Genomic DNA, 15011 nt, shown 5'->3' with positions numbered 1-15011 from the left:
GCTCCGATAAATTGCCACTAGATGACGCTGTTTCCTCATTTGGCAAATGAGATTTATTACCCTACCCCTACCCCCCAGCGCAAGCCCCGCACCACAGAGGCGTGAGAGCCTGGAGGCCTGGGCTCTAGTTCCAGATCTGCCCCTCCCTGGAAAGAGGCCTGGAAGGAACAGACCTCTGAGATTCCCTGAGATCCCTCATTTGTAAAACAAAGAAATCCTGGACCAAGTGCTTTCTAAAACCTCTCCAATTACTTTTTTAATACGTTTTATTTTTCCATTTTAATGAAACCTTTAGAGATATGGATTGCCTTCTATGTAAATATATACTCATACAGAAATGTCAATTTTTATTTAACCAAATCTCGTTTAGATAATTAGACTCCGTAAAGCTTACGGGGCAAGAATCAAATGAATTGCAGTATACCTGTATACATTGGTATGCCTCCTGGGCCTAAACATTTCCCATTTATGTACGCAGTGAATTGTAGAGCTGGAAAGAATCTTAGCGGTTATACAAATAGTTCGGTCTTTTACGTATCTAGTATCTAAACATAAGCTTCTCCAGGGGAAAAATTATATTATTTTTTTCCATGATGAATTTTTTTAGGGTCTGTAGTTCTAGAACTATGTCCTCATGCTTGAGGCCAGCTCTCCACTGCATTCTCTCATGCAGGTTGTCCTATTGGACACACGAGTTCTGAAGCTCGCTTAAGTCATAACTGAATCATTGAATGACATCAAACACCTAGCTGTTGTGTTTGAGCTACTTTTTTTTTTTTTGCCTACTCTTGTAATATGGGTCTGTCCAGCAGTGCTTCTCTCTGTTTGCTTCAGATGTTTTCAGTTATATGGAAATTAAACTCCAAGGCAAGAATATGGGGTGGATCAAATTCTGTAACTGTGTCAATCCCTGCCCCCAGCCCAGAGGACACATCCAGATCCATGTCACTACCTTGTGTTTACCATCAGTGGAGCCCAGATTGTTTCAACACACAGAAAGACTCACTGCTTTTCCTGGCAAGTCCTGAAGGTCATTTGTTTGCTGTGTTTTACAGTAATTGTAACAACCATTTATCCCTTGTAAACAAATAGTGCGCTTCTAACCTACATACCACAGTTAAAACGTTATCCCGATAGGACAAGAAAGTTGCTGACAAAGAGAACTGGCAACATAGGGGGAAAAAGAAGCAAGGCGTAGTCTGTATCTTACAAATGTGGGTCATAGATATTTCTATCTGAAAGAGATGATGGACTTCAATTCCTTTCTATACCCCAGTGAGAACAGTTTTTAGTAAATATGTAAGTTCTCTTGCTTTAAGAAGAAAGACAAGAATGATAATAATCTCTGAATGTACCAATCCCCTATTAAAACCCCTCCACCACCCCCCAAATAACTCCTCTCACTAGATCAGTTCAGCCCCAGGGTTCATAGTTAACAAGGCTTCATTAGGGCTGAAAAAAAATTGCCTTTGCTTCCAAACACGGGTTGAGCTCTGATACAGCCTCAGCAGGGAACAGATTTCCTTTATCTTTTTGCTTCACTGGTGTGTAATCTTGTCTTTTGGAATACTGGTAATCAGAACAAATTACCTAGAGTGGGGAATGAAAAGACTTCACAGTCATTGTGGGTAATTTTTTGTTTTCTTTAACAGTTGGTACCTTCCCTCAGTAATTGAAAATGATCCAAGAAATCTCTATATACTTGGTAAGGCTTTCCTAAGCATGCCAGCTAAAGCTTTTAAGGTGGTAGAGATGGTTTCAGCAAGAGTTTGGAAGCTCCAGAAAACCAGAAACTTGCCTTGTTGCCTGGTTCCCTCCCTCAACAGGGACGGCCAGAGTTTCTGAGACAATTGCTGCTGTGGTCTGGAGAGAAGCAGAGACATGAAAGAGGAGAAGGCTTTGTGGCATGTCTAGGCCCAAATTCCAGATGCAGAATTTAGTATGAACAGCGTGTCCCTCCCAATCTTGAGAAAAGGATAAAGAAGAGTGCTCCTCTAGGATCTGCCCTTGGTTTTTGTTGGGGGCTCCAGTCCCACTAGACCTGGGTTATTGTCAGGAAGGCAGCCTTACGGCGTCTCTGCCACTCAGTGAGGGGCTCTGCACTGGCTGCTTCATTCATCATCCCCTGCCTCTCCCATGTGCATCGGAAAACGTATTTGCTGCTTGAGGTTCAGAGAGATGAAGAACATGCCTGAATTCACTAGCACGAAGCAGGTGTTAGAACCTCTGAGAGATTGAAGGGTTGGGGTGAGGGTTTATGACATCCATGGGGATGCTTAGAGGAACATCTGCCATGCCAGGCATCATTTCTGAAGCTTCATACTTGATGAATTTGAGGTGTGTGGAAATAGGAACAGCCTATTGTGAGGTTACCTTCCTGGGAAAAGCAATGTTATCCAAGACTCACTCAGAAAGCCGCAAGAAGCATGCCGGAGCTAGGTGTCAAGAGGAGGTTTGTGGCATGTCATTAGTGGAAAGTCAGGTGGAAAAGAGCTAACACCTGTCAAGGCATCATCCTTCTGTGTCAAAGTCTCTCTCCCTCTGCAGGGCTGTAAGTATATGGATTGATAGAGCTTCTAGTGCCTTGAACATGTTGCCACTGGTTGAATGAACAAATGAGCAGAAGTTGGAGATACCCTCATTAGGACCTAGGATGCTCTGAGCCTTAGGTTATCTGAGACTAAGGAGTTTATGAGATGGACTCTATCTGCAAAGTCCTGGAGGACTTTAAGAGATGATTAAGGCTCCGTTGTGTGTAGTGGTAGGGATTTACATAAGCAAAATTTTGGATGGCAACTTAAACTGGGTCAGCATTTTTTAAGGGGTAAGGACATGTGTAAAGAAAAGTGAATGTAGTCTCAAATCTGGATATGTCTAAGTGGGAATCAGTGCAAGTCGTCTCTGTCGGCATACTTAACCAAAATGAGAAATTAGGGAGCTAGGAGAGTATAGGGTCTGAGGTATAACCTTCAGCTGAGAGACTGGGTGCCTGCCAGCAAATTCAGTCATTAAGGGACTGAATTCAGGGTGGAAAGTCCAGCCTTGGGTGCTGTGGACTCCAAGTTCAGAGCAGAGTAACCACTTTTATTGTGGTTACTAGACTAAGTTCAACACAAGTTCCAATGTCTCCTCTTTTCCCTGGGAACAATGCAGAAAGTTTATGTACTTCTTGAGTTACTCTAAGGCTTGGTGTTTCTTATATTCATTTCTGTCTTCCTTTAGTCAAGCCAAATTTTTAATATGCTTGACAAAAATGATGGAAAAATCAAGATAATAGCCGGAGTTGAGTAATTTCTAACATGAGTCAAAATATAAAAATTATTAGACTGCCCATGAACATAAAAACAGTAACATTACCAACATCAGTTCAAACACAGCATCACAAAATAGAAGTATATTTGTAAATTTTAACAGCTGCAACTGAACTACATTTTACATGTATTGATAAAGCAGCTTGGGCACAAAAAGAAATTATGAGTCACTGGGATGTCTGTATCAGACTCAGAGTAGTACGTCAATTTCTAAAATTGATCTCAAATATATTTATGTCAGAGTCATCCCAAGATGCTTCTGATATGAGTCTTGTGCTAAAGAGTAAGATGACTTTGGAGATGTCCTAACCAGGGTTATGAGAAACCCTCTTCTATTTGCCAATGTGATGGTTCAAAGCACAGTTCATCTGGTTCACAAAAAGCAGTTGATCTCTGGTTGGATCAGAGAAGGTCTGGCGGAGGAGATGAAGAATGGGGAGGAGACTGTCTTAGGCAACTCTGCTGAGCAACTCCTTGAATTTGACCTGTGTTCCACCCTTCTAACATTTCTTCCGAGAAAAGAATACTGGCAGAATGTCGACAGTTACTGAAGCCTGGTGGCAGGTAAAGGAGGTTCCTTAGACTATCTTTACTTTAGTTTAACAATTTCTATTATGAAAATTAAAACATTTCTTCAAAGTAGCTGGTAGGAATTTTTTTTTTTTTTTTTGAAATGGAGTCTCACTCTGTCACCCAGGCTGGAGGGCAGTGGTGCGATCTCGGCTCACTACAACCTCCACCTCCCGAGTTCAAGCAATTCTCTGCCTCAGCCTCCCGAGTAGCTGGGATTACAGACGTGTGCCACCACGCCTGGCTAATTGTTTGCATTTTTAGTAGAGATGGGATTTCACCATCTTGGCCAGGCTGACCAGGCTCCTGACCTCATGATCCACCTGCCTCAGCCTCCCAAAAGTGCTGGGATTACAGATATGAGCCACTGCGCCCAGCCAGAAATGTTTTTTTAAATAGCAAAACAATTTATGGGATTTCTGTATTCTTATTGCCTTTCTTGATTTAAAAAACCCTAAAAATGGAAATATAAATATATTGTTATATATGACTATTATTTTGCCTATTTTGCACACTTACATATGCCTATTATTTATACTTCTGGTGTATAGGAGAGAGAAAGTGAGCAAATGGGTATTTTCCCTAACGAGACGGTATATTTTTTCTTACCACGGTAGTGTTTATAGTCTGTGAAATTCTGTTAAGATGTGGAAAGTGACAAGTAGAGCCCACTTTCCATTTTATGGGAGAGGCTTAGGGAATGACTGTTCATTGAATCCACTCCCAAAACAGACTTGCCTTTGATTATATTGGCCATCTTTTATGTTGAGGAACTCTAATGAGCATTTTTTTTTTTTTTTTTTTTTTGAGACGGAGTCTCACTCTGTCGCCCAGGCTGAAGTGCTGCAATGGTGTGATCTCAGCTCACTACAACCTCCACCTCCCGGGCTCAAGCAGTTCTCCTCCCTCAGGCTCCCAAGTAGCTGGGATTATAGGCGCCTGCCACTATGCCCAACTAATTTTTGTATTTTTAGTAGAGACGAGGTTTCACCATATTGGCCAGGCTGGTCTTGACCTCCTGACCTCAGGTGATCTGCCTGCCTCCGCCTCCCAAAGTACTGGGATTTCAGGCATGAGCCACCGCACCCAGCCAAATGAGCATTGATTCGGGCCCTGAGGTGTGCTCTGAAATATGTGGAGCTACTAGGTTTCCTGATAACTCACATTCACGTGGGGATGGCTCTTGGTTTAGCCACATAGACGTCATCTTCATTTTGTAATGAGGCCTAGCTTGTAAGTTATAAATCACTGTCTGACATGTCTGGTTATGTTTTTTAAAGACTTGTTTGAAAACTCATTAAACCTGGTGTGTGTGTGTGTGTGTGTGTATGTGTGTGTGTGACGTGTGATGTGTGTATTTGATTGCATTCTTTTTTGGTACAGGAACTATAAGTACTTGGGGAACCAAATTTGTTATATTTTATGAATATTAAGTAAAACATTAGACCCATCTATTTATTAATTTAATACGTTCAGTGAGGAAATATTTATGAAGTGCTTTCATGAGTCAGGCACTGCGTTGGGTGCTGCGAATTCAGTAAAGACCAAAAGCCCTGTGGTCATTGTCCTCACGGGGCTCCCAGACTAGCATAGGAGCAAGCATGAATCTAAATAACCACACACGTGACTGGTGTAATTATGCAAGCTACTAAGCGGTGTGACAAAGGCTAGGGTCCTTCATGTGTGTAATAAAGCGTCTGCAACCAGCGTGGGCCTCAGTGAAAGCATCCCTGAGGACGTGGTATCTGATTTGCTATCTGAAGAGGAAGAAGAGCACCAGACTGAGGTAAATGCACTTGAGAAGATTCTGATTGCAGGGAGGACACTCGACAAGACCTGGTTTCAGGGAAAACACTGCACTTTGGAAGTCCTAGGAGGCCAGGGTAGCTGGAGAGGAAAGCACGGAGGGAGGCTGGTGCGCAGTGAAGCCAGAGAGGCAAATGCAAGCCAAGTCCTGCAGGGCAACGTATCCCATGGAAAGAATTTGGTCTTCATCGGAAGAGCAATTGGAAAGTCTATTAAGAGTTCAATTTAGAGGGATAATGTGATCTAATTTACACTTTTCAGGAAATCACTTTCACTGCAGTCTGGAAAATGGAGGGCAGGAGAGGCTACAGCCCTGGGGAAGGGGTGGTGATGAGTCAGCTATGAACCAGCCCCTCGGCCGTGCACTGGGAATGTGCCGGGAGGTGAGTGGAATGTTCTCTTGGCCTCTTCAAGATCGTGAGCTGTGAAGAGCAGGACTAGTAAACAGATGATGATACAATGTGATGAGCTTCATATTAAAAGTGAGTAAGACACATTATGTTGTGAGCACAGTAGAGAAGGCAATTAATTTTAATTTGGAGGATCAGAGGAGGCTGCCTGAGAAGGTATCATCTGACCTAGGCCTTTAGGAATGAGTAAGAACCAAAGAAGAGATTCAAAATTATCCCAATGAAAGGAATAGCAAGAGTAAATTTCAAAGTAAGTTTGAAATGCCTTGAGCTTCAGGGAATGGTCAGTCATCTGATGTGGCTGCCTCACTGGCGGTCCACCCTCCCTCCAGTCCAGATCACATGCTTCCAGATTATGGCCTCTAGTACCTTGACTTGAATAATTATTTTATCATATCAGGGCCAGGAACTCCTCAAACTCTCTATCCTCTCACTGTGTCTCACTTCCTTTGTAACCTTAGTTGCCCCAATTAAATCTCATGAGTCATCATTAACATCATTTTCTGGTAAAGACCCTCAATGTCCCCGCCCTTCTCTAACTTTATCTTAAAGACTCAATAACCTTCAACTCTGATTTGCTGCAGCCCTGTCTACTCTGCCTTATGCTTGAGCAGCTGCCTTTGGTTGGACAGGGGGACATATCCACATGCTCTGGTCTTATTTGGGACCACTAGATGCAAGGGAGCTCTCAGGGCAGCCAGGCCATCCTACAACACTTTCCTAGTGCATTCACTCCCCCATGCTCCCAAACCATTCTACACCTTCTGCTCTCTCCTCAAAACCCCAAGATCTGCATCCTCACTCTCAGGTGACAACTTAGCCTCTGAGGTCAATGGGAAAATAGAAGCAGCCACAAGAGACTCTGCACTCTCTCACACTGCATCTTTCCACAAGCCTGCATCTGAGCCCATAGACTCTACGTTCCCTCCCACTGCTATGCATGAGCTCTCCCTGCTCCTATCAAAAACCATCTCCTTTACCAGTGCCTATTGTCTTTCCCATCTTCAAGGACATGGCTCCAGTAGTTTTTTTCTGGTCCTTTCCTCCATCGTTAATTTCCCCCCTATGAAATCATTTCCATCAACCTGAAATATATTGCAATATCTCCTATCTTAAAAAAAGTCAACTCTCTCTTGACCCCACATACCTAGAGACGTCCTTGTTACCTTACTCCCAGTTATAGCAAAACTTCACTAAAGATGTGTCTTTGTCAGTTTTAGTTGAGCTTATTTCCATTCTTTCTCAAACCTATTCAAATCAGTTATTTCCCCTAATCACTTCCCTGAAATTTTTCTTGTCACTAACCAAGACCTGTACGTTGTTAAATCCCATAGGAAATCCAATCTTCATTTTACTTACCTATTAACAATATTTGATATAATTGATCATTCTCCGTCCTTGAAACACTTTATTTCCTTCGGAGACCAAAATTCTCCGAATGTTTCTTCTTTTTCATGGGCTGCTCTTCCTCAGTCTCCTTTGCTCCATCCTCTTCTCACCAACCTCCAAATGATGACAGAGGACCTCATGGTTTAGTCCCTGGACCTGTCCTTTCTGTATGTGTATTTATTTCTTAGATAATCTTACGTAGTCTCATGGATTTGAATATCATAATACACTGATTACTTCCTTTTCCCTCCTTTTTTTTCTAGCCTGGATCTCTTCACTGAAGTCTAGGCTCAAAAATCTGACTATCTGATGTTTCCATTTGGAGCTCTGAAAGGTACCTCAAACTTAGAACTGTTTATCATTACCTTCAAGCCTGTTCCTCACATTTTCTCACCCTCACATCTAATCCATCACCAAATCCTGTCATCTTCATACTCAATAAATGCCCCAAATCTGACCATTTTTGTTATCTCTATTGCCAACACCCTACTCCAAGCCACTAGTTCCACTTCCTGATATTATTATATCAGTTTCTTAACTACTTCCACTCTTGCATCTCCACCTCTGCACAGCATAGTGTCAACTCAATATCAACAGTAATCTTTTTTTTTTTTTTTTTTAAACAGAGTCTTACTCTGTCACCAGGCTGGAGTGCAGTGGCGCAATATCAGCTCACTGCAACCTCCGTCTCCCAGGTTCAAATGATTCTCCTGCCTCAGGCTCCCAAGTAGCTGGGACTACAGGTGCACGCCACCATGCCCAACTAATCTTTTTGCATTTTCAGTAGAGACGGAGTTTCACCATGTTGGCCAGGATGGTCTCGATTTGCTGACCTCATGATCTTCCCACCTTGACCTCCCAAAGTGCTGGGATTACAGGCGTGAGCCACCGTGCACAGCCTATCAACAGTAATCTTCTTATGATGTAAATAGGAATATGTTGTCATTCTTCTGCTCAAAATCCCCTACCAACGTTCCATCTCATTCAGAATAACATCCAAAGATCTTACATTGGCCTAGAAGGCACTGGGAGATGAGACCCCTGTTTTCTCTCTGACCTCATCTCCTACCAGCCACCTCATTGTTCACTGCATTCCAGGCATCCTGGCCTCTTTGATGTTCTTTAGACATAGCAGGCATGTTTCCTTCTCAGAACCCATAGGCTTACTGTTCCTTCTTTCTGCAGTTTTACCCAAGAGTTTTCAGCTGGCCTGCTTCCTCACTTCCTTCCAGTCTCTGCTCATATCAATGGATCAGTGAGGTCTTCTTTGACCACTTTGTTTAGATTAGCAGCTCTCCCCATCCATCAGATTTGTTATTACTCATCTATGCGTTATTTTTCTCCATAGTGCCTATGGGTATGTGACATACTATATTAGTTGGGTTAGTGGTAGAACCTGCAAACATCAGCTCCAACATTTCTGCAGTTGAATATATTGTAGGTATTTTACATGCTTCCTTACAGTTCAATGCTAATGTTCCTATTTGGGGTTGGTATTCCTTCGCCTGGGATTCAGACACTCGGATCCTTCCATCTTGAGGCTCTGCCTTCAGGGCTTCAGAGTCCTCTGTGTCTAGCAGAAACCAAGGAAAGAATAGTAAGTGGAGGAGGCACATCAGACTCTTAAAAAACCCTGTCCTGTAAGTGATACATATCATTTCTACCCACATTGCATTGGTAAGAATTTGTCATATGGACACAACTGGTTGCAGTGGAAGCTGGAAAATGAAGTCCCTGTCTGGGCCACTGCCTCCCAGGGACAACTCCACTCTGGAAATTTGTTGCACAGAAGGTCATCCCTGCCATACACACTATGCCTTTACTTGTCTAGTAACAGTGTTCCTTCGTTAGAATGTAAATTCTATGGAGAAGTGATCTGTTTCCATCCCTCTTACAACTCTAGGGCACAGAACAGCTTCTAGTGCATAGTAGGTATCCAGTGATTATTTGCTTCTACTTTTATTTTTTTTAAGTTCCTAGTCTGGAGGAGGGGAGGAGTTATAGTAGTATGGGAGCTGAGGCTGAAAAGATAGAGTCAGGTAGTGAAAGGTGTGTGTACTTGCAGCCATCATGAATACGGGCTATCCTAATGCGTAAATATGCCCAGATCACAGGCAAATTGGACTAGAACCAAAGCATTTGGCCACATTTTTTTTTCCATAAAACCATTTGGACAATAGTTACACAACAGGAATTTCTCTATTGCCATCCTGTGGCTTTGTAGATAAGCAGCAGTGGATCAGCCAGGACCAAAAAATGTAATTCTGTTTGATTTAACTGCACTTGTATACACATGGCCTATGTTCCTCCATGGGAAAGTTTTACTATGTTCAGTGAACTGTATGTTAAATCTGTGGCATAATTCCAAATTATTTCTTCGGCTTTTTCCTCTTCATGTTCTCCTAATTTAGGGTTGTGCTGTTATTAAAGAAGTAAGTATCAAGCATGAAATACTATTAGTGCACTTTGGGTTCCAGTTGTATGTCTTAGTCCATTTAGTGTTGCTATAATAGACTACTCAAACCTGGGTATTTTATAAAGAAAAGAGGATTATTTGGTTTGTGTTTCTGCAGGCTAGGAAATTCAAGAAGCATGGAGCTGGCATCTGCTGGGCTTCTGGTGAGGGCTTTTGTGCTTCATCATAACATGGTGGGAGGTCAAAGGAGAAGCAGATATCAGTGAAGAGGCAGAACCAGAGGGGCATCCTGGCTTTATAACAACCCTCTCTTGTAGGAACATTCCCATGAGAACTAATCCAGTCTTGTGAGACTGAGAACTCACTTGCTACCATGAGAACAGCACCAAGCCATTCATGAGGGATCTGCCCCCATGACCCAAACACTTCGTACTAGGCCCCACCTCCCAACTCTGCCACGTTGGGGATCAAATTTCAACATCAGTTTGGGTAGAGACAAACTTAACCATAGCATAGTGTAATGGAGATAACGTCAGACTTCAAGCCAAGCTCTCAGGCTCCAATACAACCTTCTCCAGTACATTTGAGATCAAACACTGAATTGCATGCACTGTGTTTTTGATTTAGAAATACATGTTCGTTTCTTTTAAAATACAGCTTGACTATTATATATCAAACTGAGAGAAGACACACATGTATATGTTGACATAATCTTTGTGTACTTGAAGATTTGTTGTTGTTGTTGTTGTTTTATGTTTTTGAGACAGGGGCCCACTCTGTTGCCCAGACTGGAATGTCATGATATGAACATAGCTCACTGCAGTCTCGACTTCCCAGGCTTAAGCAATCCTCCTGACTCAGCCTCCTGAGTAGCTGGGACCACAGGCAAACACCAACACAACTGGCTAATTTTTAAATTTTTTTGTAGAGATGGGGTCTTGTCATGTTGCCTAGGCTGGGCTCAAGCAATCCTCTTGCCTTGGCCACCCAAAGTGTAGGATTACAGGCGCCAACCACCATGCCTGGCCTGCAGGTATTTTTTGTTGGTCACATAGCTTATCGTTCCATCATAAAAATCACGCTTGAAATGTGTCCCCAAAACAGGTTATATAATGTCAATGATCAAAATACGCAGAAAATGTTGTCTTTACAAAGCCTTTTATTAAACATTGGAAAGTATGCTTACCATTTGGAAAGAAATCAGTCCAAAGACCTTGTCAAGCAAAACAGTGGGCATGTGTTTGCAAGGAGGCCATACAGAGCTCTCTGAGAGACAGAACTTGGCAAATGCCTCACAAATCCCTCATGCTCTTACCCAGAAGTATTTTTGTTTGAAAGACCAAGCCATGTTAGGGTCAATTTGCTAATTAAATAATTTGCATCTCTAGGCAACGTTCTTTTGGAAGCATCTCCATGACTTTGGGATCCATCATACGATGTTTACCACATAGTTGAGACGTAGCTACTTCTATACCTCAGATTAGGAGATGTGAACAAGTAGGAAGCACCCTCATCTCAGAAGCCTGGGAATTCCAGGACATAACATTGGAGTAGGTGGAATAAAGTTTGATTCTGGTTTTCTATATTATGCAACTCCCTTGATCACAATTGGAGACATACAAATGATGTATTTATACTAAATAGTAGGTAGAAAAAAGCTAAGGGTAGGATGTGTGAGGATTCTTTTCCATGTTTTTCTTTCTTTTGCTAGTATTTCTTCAGAACACCAAAAAAAATTTGCATTGAGCAAGCTGTTTCTCTGAGTTAATTTACTGTAGAGATGCTTGCAACTCCTAAAACCTGTGACTATCACAATTGTCTTTCAGAAATCTGTTGATAAATGAACTTATTTGTTCATTTTTTTTTCTTCTAACATAAATGGTAACTAGTAATGTGATCATCTGTGGGGAGGTGTTTCCTATCTGTGTCCATTTTCTGGGGTTGGTGTAACAAAGTACCTTGAGCTGGGTCATTTAAAGAATGGAAATACATTATCTCTCATTTCTGGAGGTTAGAAGTCTGAGCTCATGGTGTCAACAGGTTTGGTTCCTTCTGAGGGCTGTGAGGAAGAACCTTTTCCATAACTCTCTCCTAGTTTCTGGTGGTTTACTGGTAATCTTGGCATTAATTGACTTGTAGACAGAGATCCACCCCCATCTCTGTCTTCATCTTCACATGGTGTTCTCCCTGTGTGTATCTGTGTCCAAATCTCCTCTTTTTATAAGAACACCAGTCATATTTGGTTAGGGGCCCACCCTATTCCAGTATGATCTCATGTTAAGTAAGTATATCTGCAACAACCCTACTTCCAAATAAGGTCATATTTTGAGATACTGGAGGCAAGGATGTCAACACATGAATTTTGTGGGGATACAGTTCAGCCCCTAACACTGTCCATCCAGTGTTCCCAGAGAAGGAACAGGAGGGAGGGAAATCTAACAAGTGACATTTACATTCTCAGTGCTGTATATCTAAACCCAGTTTGTTTTTCCCTGGGTAGTTCATTCTCACCTAAGAAGGTGAAAGAGGACATTTCAAGTTTCCTTTCCCCGTTGAACTTGGTTTCTACTTTCATCTAAGGGGGATAAAACATATCTACCCCATATTCTGCCCAGCAGGTGTATATCTAGTTGAAACGAAATAAAGGATGTCGCAATACACTGAAAAAATATACTGCATTGGTATTGTCGATTTTTCATCACTATTTTCATAAGTGTCAATGGTTACCTAAGTGGTTGATTATGAAAATTGCCTTGAGAGCTCTGTATTTATAAAGACTCCTGGGCCCCTCCCCCCAGAGATTCTGATTCAGCAGGTTTGAAATAGAGCCTAGGGAATCTCTTTTAAATGTTCTCCAGATCATTCTGGTGATTAGCCAGGTTTGGAATTACTGGTCTTGGACCATTTCTTAAGAGTGAGCACTGTCAGTAATGTCTACTTAACTAGATTACTCACATGATAGGAAAAAATATTGATTAGTGGTTTCAATAATGGCGTCATCAATTTGTTTTAGAAAGGCAATATCCATTTAGTATGAAAGTTCCAGTTTGGGTGTTTCTGGATTTGAATCCTGATGTGATATATGATATATAATGCTTCTATATTCATTTAATAAATGTAAATTGGGGCAAGTAACTTCTCTGATACTCAGTTTCATTATCTGTAAAGTGAGGACAATAATGCCTACCTCGCAGGGCTGTTGAGAGAATTAAATTGGATAATTTATGAAAAATCACTGGAACTCAACAAGTCTTCATTAAAAGATCATTTTTTTCCCCTTACTCATCTAACACTTTGATTTATTTTGAGTCACTATCTCTAAATTTTTGGTAGTGGGAGACAGTTAAAATTGATTAATAGAACTACACACAACATACTAATCTAAAAGGATAAAATCTTGGATTGAAAGGTTGAAATGAGGAATTTTGATTGCTGGATATTTTCAGAGTACACCAGGTCCTAATAGTGCTATATTAATGTTATGGAAAAGTGAAAATGTTGGCAGCAAATCCTGAATTCTAAAGAGGTGAGTGAGCTAAGGAAAATCCAGTGTGATGAATGACCCATTAACTTAGAAGAGGCTTGGGTACATGCTGCAGGGCAGGTCAGAACTGAAAGCACTGGACCATAGTGTGGTTAAGCATTAAACTTTGAGCAGGGTCCAGCAGCGGTCCCCATAGCATACCTGTGGAATGGTTTAAGTAAGCATCTAGCTTTTTTTTTTTTTTTTTTTTTTGAGACGGATTCTCGCTCTGTCACCCAGGCTGGAGTGCAGTGACATGATCTCGGCTCACTGCAACCTCTGTCTCCTGGCTTCAAGTGATTCTCCTGCCTCAGCCTCCTGAGTAGCTGGGACTACAGGCGTGTGCCACCATGCCCGGCTAATTTTTTTTTTTTTTTTTTGTATTTTTAGTAGAGACGGGGTTTCACTGTGTTAGGCAGGATGGTCTCGTTTTCCTGACCTCATGATCTGCCCACCTCAGCCTCCCAAAATGCTGGAATTACAGGCGTGAGCCACTGCACCTGGCCAGCATCTAGCTTTTAATAAGTCACTATTAAGGAATGACTGGGCTTTGGTCTTTTCCTCTTTAGAATCTTCATGTTACTTATCCTCCAACAATGCCACTGGTGTGGCATTTTTTTCAAAGTTGGAAAGAAAATAGTGGAAAACAAGAGAATTGTGAAGTTTATTTTGCAATTGGTTGGGTCTTGACAGAGCCATCAACTTTTTAATTCCTGAATCTATTATTCTGTTTCCAACTCAGTTCAGGCACACTTTAGGATGTCCAATCTGAAATTCTAAGAGAATCTATTTTATTTCAGTTTCCTTCTATGCACATTAAAGGCAGATGTTAGCACCTGTTTCAATTCCAAAACTTCTCTTCAGAAGATTTTTCTGCCTCTTGAGGTATTTTACAGTTTTGCATAAGCAAACAGGAAGCCTACTCACTATATGGACTAACAAACTATTTTATTATTGATCATGAATTAATTATATTTTGGCGGGAAAACCTCAAATACTGTAGAAACTTCCATTTTTATAGAATGGTTCTAGTGTGTATTTCAGAAGTTATTGCTCCATCTTCTTATGTGTGATCATTAATAAGAGATATGGCTGGGCCAATGGCTCACACCTGTAATCCCAGCACTTTGGGAGGCTGAGACAGCTGGATCACGAGGTCAGGAGATCGAGATCATCCTGGCTAACGCGGTGAACCCCGTCTCTACTGAAAATACAAAAAATTAGCCAGGCGTGGTGGCGGGCGCCTGTAGTCCCAGCTACTCGGGAGACTGAGGCAGGAGAATTGTGTGAACCCAGGAAGCGGAGCTTGCAGTGAGCCGAGATCGCGCCACTGCACTCCAGCCTGGGTGACAGAGCGAGACTCTGTCTCAGAAAAAACAAAAAACAAAACAAAACAAAAAGGCAGGCGAGGGGCAGGTGTGGCAGCACTACGTTGATGAATATTAAATGTGTAGTCAGGTTTCTCTCTATCTATAGACAGTCTATGATAGCATTTCATTCCCACTGGCAGAAAACAAGTAAGGGATAAGTTTTGTAAAGGAAATGCATAAGTAAATAAATAAAACCAAAGAGAAGGGGACCTGTTG

At 41.8% G+C, this 15011-nt stretch overlaps 1 long non-coding RNA gene across 1 annotated transcript in view; it reads left to right on the top strand.

Moving 5' to 3' along the window:
• The first annotated feature begins 706 nt into the window (after positions 1-706).
• LOC139363309 (uncharacterized) overlaps positions 707-15011 on the top strand; it is a 156863-nt gene continuing 142558 nt past the window's right edge. Inside the window, exons 1-3 of the long non-coding RNA XR_011623381.1 lie at positions 707-2551; positions 5949-6070; positions 7750-7820. This is a non-coding gene — a long non-coding RNA (uncharacterized lncRNA). The remainder of the gene's footprint in view (positions 2552-5948; positions 6071-7749; positions 7821-15011) is intronic.

This window comes from Macaca nemestrina, chromosome 5 (assembly GCF_043159975.1).
Source record: "Macaca nemestrina isolate mMacNem1 chromosome 5, mMacNem.hap1, whole genome shotgun sequence".
Taxonomy (NCBI): domain Eukaryota; kingdom Metazoa; phylum Chordata; class Mammalia; order Primates; family Cercopithecidae; genus Macaca; species Macaca nemestrina.
This window is presented reverse-complemented; position numbering and strand designations above follow the sequence as displayed.